This window comes from Spinacia oleracea, chromosome 2 (assembly GCF_020520425.1).
Source record: "Spinacia oleracea cultivar Varoflay chromosome 2, BTI_SOV_V1, whole genome shotgun sequence".
In the NCBI taxonomy this organism is placed as follows: Eukaryota; Viridiplantae; Streptophyta; class Magnoliopsida; order Caryophyllales; family Amaranthaceae; genus Spinacia; species Spinacia oleracea.
The window spans coordinates 58,766,135-58,772,134 of NC_079488.1; the positions used below are offsets into that span (position 1 = coordinate 58,766,135).

General features: G+C 44.5%; 1 non-coding gene across 1 annotated transcript; it reads right to left on the reverse strand.

The window, feature by feature from the left end:
* Positions 1–282: 282 nt before the first annotated feature.
* Positions 283–389, reverse strand: LOC130468213 (small nucleolar RNA R71). Its single transcript, XR_008928632.1, has one exon. It is a non-coding gene; the product is annotated as a small nucleolar RNA R71 (small nucleolar RNA).
* Positions 390–6,000: the final 5,611 nt, after the last annotated feature.

Genomic DNA, 6,000 nt, shown 5'->3' on the forward strand with positions numbered 1-6,000 from the left:
ATTGAGCCCGCATTGATTAACATGATCGAGAGACGCCAGTACGGTGGGGAACCAGGTGAAGATCCGAATCTTCACATTCAGTCCTTTATCCAATATTGCTCCACCATCAAGCAAAAGGGATTGACTCCGGAGCAGACTATGGAGATACTTTTCCCGTTCTCTTTGAGTGGGAAAGCTAAACTGTGGATTAATGGGTTGAATCGGGCGGCTTTGAAAATCAATAATTGGGAATCCTTGGCTCTTGCTTTTTATGTTAAATATTTTCCACCTGAGAAAACGGCTCGTCTGAGGGGTCAGATATTAGGTATCTCACAACAAGCGGATGAGAGTTTGTTCGAGGTTTGGGAGAGATTCAAGGATTTGCAAAGAGAATGCCCGCACCATGGTTTGGAAGATTGGTTCTTGATTCAGCAGTTTTATAATGGTCTGGGCAATGAGTCTAGATGTTTGTTGGATTCAGCTGCCAGTGGGAGGTTCATGCAACTTGAGGTGCCTAGAGCTGTGGAGGTGATTGAGGAGATAGCCATTCACAATGCCCAGTATGGAAATCCTAGAGGTCTATCTAACAGGGGTGGTAAGCATGATTTAAATTCTATTGAACAATTAACTGCCCAATTGACTGCTTTACATTATAAATTCGATAATATGCAAGCGGCCAATGCTCAATCTGCCCAACCTGTTAGTGTAGCTGCTATGAGTGCCCAACCTACTACTATTTGTGAAAGTTGTGGAATGTCTGGTCATTATGCACAGGAATGTAGAAGCTCTATTGAACAATGTAATGCTTTTCAATCCTACAAACAAAACAACCCATTCTCCAACTCTTACAATGAGGGCTACAAAAATAACCCTCTGCTTTCCTACAGGAGCAACAACATCCAAAACCCTCACCAAGTTCAACATCCACCACCACAACCATATCAACCCCCACACCAACAATCTTACCAACCCCGAAACAACTACAACCAACAGTCTAGTGGGCCACCTGGGTTCTCTAGACAACACACATCACCCCCACAACCACAACCTCAAGCCACACAGCCTGACCCTATGCTAGTAGAGATGAGAAACATGATGCTACAAATGCAAAAATCTCTAAGTGAAAAGGATGCAAAAATCGATGCTCTTACTGCTCATAACAAGATCATTGATACACAGTTGGCACAGATGGCTACTACTATTGCAGGGAGGCCACCAGGCCAACTTCCTTCACAGCCAGAAAATAGGGAGTCTGCTAATGCAATTACATTGAGGAGTGGTAGGGATTATGATGGTCCTTCTATGCCGGTTGAGGTTGATTCCGGGGTGTCTGGTAGTGATCTGGTCAGTGAGGAAATCCCGAAGATAGTTATGGGTGAAAAGGAACCAGCTGAAAAGATAGTCAATGAGAATGAGGCTACAACTGCGGTTAAGAAGGGGGCGGATATACAAGTACCACCTATTGCACTCCCCTTCCCAAACCGACAACTCAAGAATAAGCTAGACAAGCAGTTTGGCAGATTCTTGGAAGTGGTCAAAAATTTGCAGGTAACGGTTCCTTTTACTGAATTAATTTTACAAGTTCCTGCTTATGCTAAATTCATGAAGGATATTTTGACTAGAAAACGTGCTTTTTGTGAGGTAGAGACTGTAGCTTTCACTGAGGAATGTAGTGCTTATTTGCAAAACAAGTCTCCACCTAAACTTAAGGACCCCGGGAGTTTTTCCATCCCATGTAACATTGGCACCGTATTTATTGATAAAGCTTTATGTGATCTAGGTGCTAGTGTGTCTGTCATGCCTTTGTCTGTCTGTACTAAACTGAATATGGGTGAGCTTAAGGTTACCAATATCACTCTACAAATGGCCGACCGTTCTGTCAAATACCCCTTAGGTGTTTTAGAGGACGTCCCTGTTAGAGTAGGTAAATTCTATATACCTGTGGACTTTTTAGTATTAGACATGCAGGAGGATTCTCAAATTCCCATAATCTTAGGTAGACCCTTCCTTCATACGGCGGGGGCGGTAATTGATGTTAAAAGTGGGAAATTGACATTGTCTGTTGGGGATGATAAGGTGACTTTTAATCTGAATAGTGCCTTAAAAAGTCCCATGCTAGAGGAGGAACAATGCTATCGCATAGATGTAGTCGATTTTATTACTCGTGATAACGTCTCCCAAGTTCTCGAAAGAGACCCTTTGGAGGCAGTGCTTTGTTGTGAGTCTTCTGCAGGTGATAGCAGTTCTTGGAGTGCTGAAGTGGATGCTCTGGAGTTGGCTCTTAATGGTGGAGAATCTGAGCCGGAGAGCACCAAATTGAAGAGGTTAGTTCGGCCGGTTTGTTCTGTTAAAGAGGTAAAGAAACCCGAACTTAAACCTCTTCCTGCTAACCTTAAGTATGCGTTTTTAGATAATGAACAACTTTGCCCTGTGATCGTCAGTACTGCACTTGATGCAGGCCAGTTATCCCAACTTCTTATTGTGTTGAAAAGGCACAAAAAGGCCATTGGGTACAGTATTGATGATTTAAAGGGTATTAGCCCTGACTTTTGTATGCATAGGATACATCTAGATGAAAATCATAAACCATGCATTCAACCCCAGCGTCGTTTGAACCCTGTCATGCAAGATGTTGTAAAAGCTGAAGTTATGAAATTGCTTGATGCGGGTATTGTGTATGCTGTGTCTGATTCTAAGTGGGTGAGTCCCGTTCAGGTAGTGCCTAAGAAAGGGGGGACAACTGTGGTGAGAAATGAAAAAAATGAGTTGATACCAACTAGGGTAGTCACAGGTTGGCGCATGTGCATTGATTATAGGCGTCTTAATGTTGCTACTAAAAAGGACCATTTTCCCCTTCCCTTCATTGATCAAATGTTAGAAAGGCTAGCCTGTCACAAGTTTTTCTGTTATCTGGATGGTTATTCTGGTTTCTTTCAAATTCCCATACATCCAGACGACCAGGAAAAGACCACCTTCACCTGCCCCTATGGTACCTTTGCATATCGTAGGATGCCTTTTGGTCTGTGTAATGCACCTGCTACTTTCCAACGTTGCATGATGAGTATCTTTTCTGATTTTATTGAGTCTATCATGGAAGTGTTTATGGATGATTTTAGCGTCTATGGTACTTCTTTTGATTCTTGCTTGCTAAATCTGATTAAAGTTTTGAAAAGATGTGAAGAGTGCAATTTAGTCTTGAACTGGGAAAAGTGTCATTTCATGGTTACTGAAGGGGTGGTTTTGGGACATTTGATATCTGATAAGGGCATTCAGGTGTATCGAGCTAAGGTCCAAGTGATTGAACAATTACCCCCTCCAGTTAATGTGAAGGGTGTTAGAAGTTTTCTTGGTCATGCGGGGTTTTATCGCCGCTTTATCAAGGATTTCTCTAAAATTGTTAAACCACTTACCCAGCTCCTTCTCAAGGACGCCCCGTTTGTGTTTACTGATGCTTGTCTTGAAGCCTTTGACAGGATTAAACAGGCACTGATTTCGGCTCCCATCATCCGTTCTCCCGAATGGGATATTCCGTTTGAGATAATGTGTGATGCAAGTGATTATGCAGTTGGGGCAGTGCTGGGTCAGAGAAAGGAGAAGGTTTTACATGCCATCTATTATGCAAGTAAGACCTTGGATGAAGCTCAAGTTAATTATGCAACTACTGAGAAGGAGCTTCTAGCTATAGTCTATGCCTTGGATAAATTCCGCACCTATCTGATTGGATCCAAGGTGCTAGTCTATACTGACCATGCGGCCCTTAAGTATCTGCTCTCTAAGAAGGAAGCCAAGCCTAGGCTTATTCGATGGATACTACTGCTACAGGAGTTCGATCTAGAGATCCGCGACAAGAAAGGGGCTGAGAATGTGGTTGCAGATCACTTGTCTAGATTGAGGTATGACGATGGTAAGGGATCTACACCGATTGATGATTCATTTCCGGATGATCATTTACTTGCACTTGCCAGTCAGTCACCATGGTTCGCAGATTTTGCTAACTACATTGTAGGTAGAATTCTTCCGGTCGATCTTTCATATCAACAGAAGAAGAAATTCCTACATGATGTCCGGTTCTACTTTTGGGACGATCCTTATTTGTTTCGTGAGACTGCTGAAGGGTTATACAAGCGTTGTATTCCAGAATGGGAAGTTCAAGGTGTTATCAGTAGGTGTCATTCTTCACCTTATGGTGGCCACCATGGACCGTCGAAAACAAACGCTAAGCTGTCACAATGTGGTTTTTACTGGCCTACTATGTTCAAAGATGCACAGGCTTTTATTATGGCTTGTGATGCGTGCCAGAGGGCCGGCACTATTTCGAGGAGGTATGAGATGCCACAGAACGGGATCCTTGAGGTTGAGATTTTCGATGTGTGGGGAATTGATTATATGGGACCATTCCCATCGTCAAAGGGTAACTTGTATATCCTTGTTGCTGTAGATTATGTGTCAAAGTGGGTGGAAGCCGTTGCCTCACCTACTAACGATGCTAAGACAGTCATCTCCCTGTTCAAGAAGATCATTTTTCCTAGATTTGGGGTTCCGCGCGCTTTGATCAGTGATGGAGGGTCACACTTCCATGAGAAGCATCTGGATGCGCTCCTGCGCAAGTATGGAGTTTATCACCGCACTGGACTAGCCTACCACCCTCAGACGAGTGGTCAAGTTGAGGTCTCCAACCGAGAGATCAAATCTATCCTTGAGAAAGTGGTGGCAAAGTCTAGGAAGGATTGGAGCGATAAGCTAGATGATACTCTATGGGCATACAGAACCGCCTTTAAGACACCTATTGGTACCTCCCCGTATCGGTTGGTGTATGGCAAGGCGTGTCACTTACCAGTAGAAATGGAGTACAAGGCTTATTGGGCAATCAAACAGCTCAACATGGATGCAAAGCTAGCCGGTGAGAAGCGGTTACTTCAATTAGGTGAGCTCGATGAATTCCGACTACAAGCCTATGATAGTGCCCGGATTTACAAGGAAAAGACCAAGAAGTGGCACGACAATCACATTTTGCATAGAGAGTTCGCGGTGGGCGACAAGGTTCTACTTTTTAACTCTAGGCTTAAGTTATTTCCTGGAAAACTCAAATCTAGGTGGTCTGGGCCGTTCACTGTGACTATGGTAAGCAAGTTTGGGTCTGTTGAAGTAAAGAATGGGAATGGTGAACGATTCAAGGTCAACGGGCAACGTCTGAAGTTGTACCATGATGGGGCTACTGTAGGAGTGGTTGAGGTCCATCACCTCAATCCCTCCGCCTCATAAACTGCATATTCAAGGTAACAAGGTCGAGCGGGACCTAGAAATAAACCAGCGCTTTGCGGGAGGCAACCCGTATTTTATCGCTTTAAGTAGTATAAGTTTGATTTTTTTTATTTTTTTTTTTTTTTTGCATTTTTCATTCTATTTTTGTGTGTTTAGTTAGTATTTCCATACCTAAGTGTGTTTAAGTATTGTTTTTGGTGTTAGTGAGGCGAGAAGAGGGCATTACGCTGTTTGGGTGTTTAATAATGTGCAGGCCTAAAGCTCCAAGTTCGAGAAAGTGAAATTACGCACAAGGCCAAGCACGCTGCAAACCGCCCGATACGAATCGGGCGAGGTGCGCCCGATCGGGCGCGCACGGATGAGTTTCTTGCAGTTTATTTCCGCCCGATCGGGCGCAGCATGCCCGATCGGGCGGTCCAGCGAGTGGAATGCTCGATCGGGCGAAATAATTTCGCCCGATCGGGCGCTTTTGCGAGTGGAACGCCCGAGTCGGGCGTTAGTTTGCCCGATCGAGCGCAAAAGACGAGTGGAAGGCCCGATCGGGCGAAATTATTTTGCCCGATCGGGCGGTTGATGAAATTTTCGAGGAAAAGTCAAGGATGATTCTGGGCAGGAAAAAATCAAGAAAATGAGCATTCGCAAATCGCCCGATCCGGATCGGGCGAGGTGCGCCCGATCGGGCGCGCACGGATGAAAAGAAAAGGATCGCATTTCGCCCGATCGGGCGAAATGTCGCCCGATCGGGCGCGATACGATTTC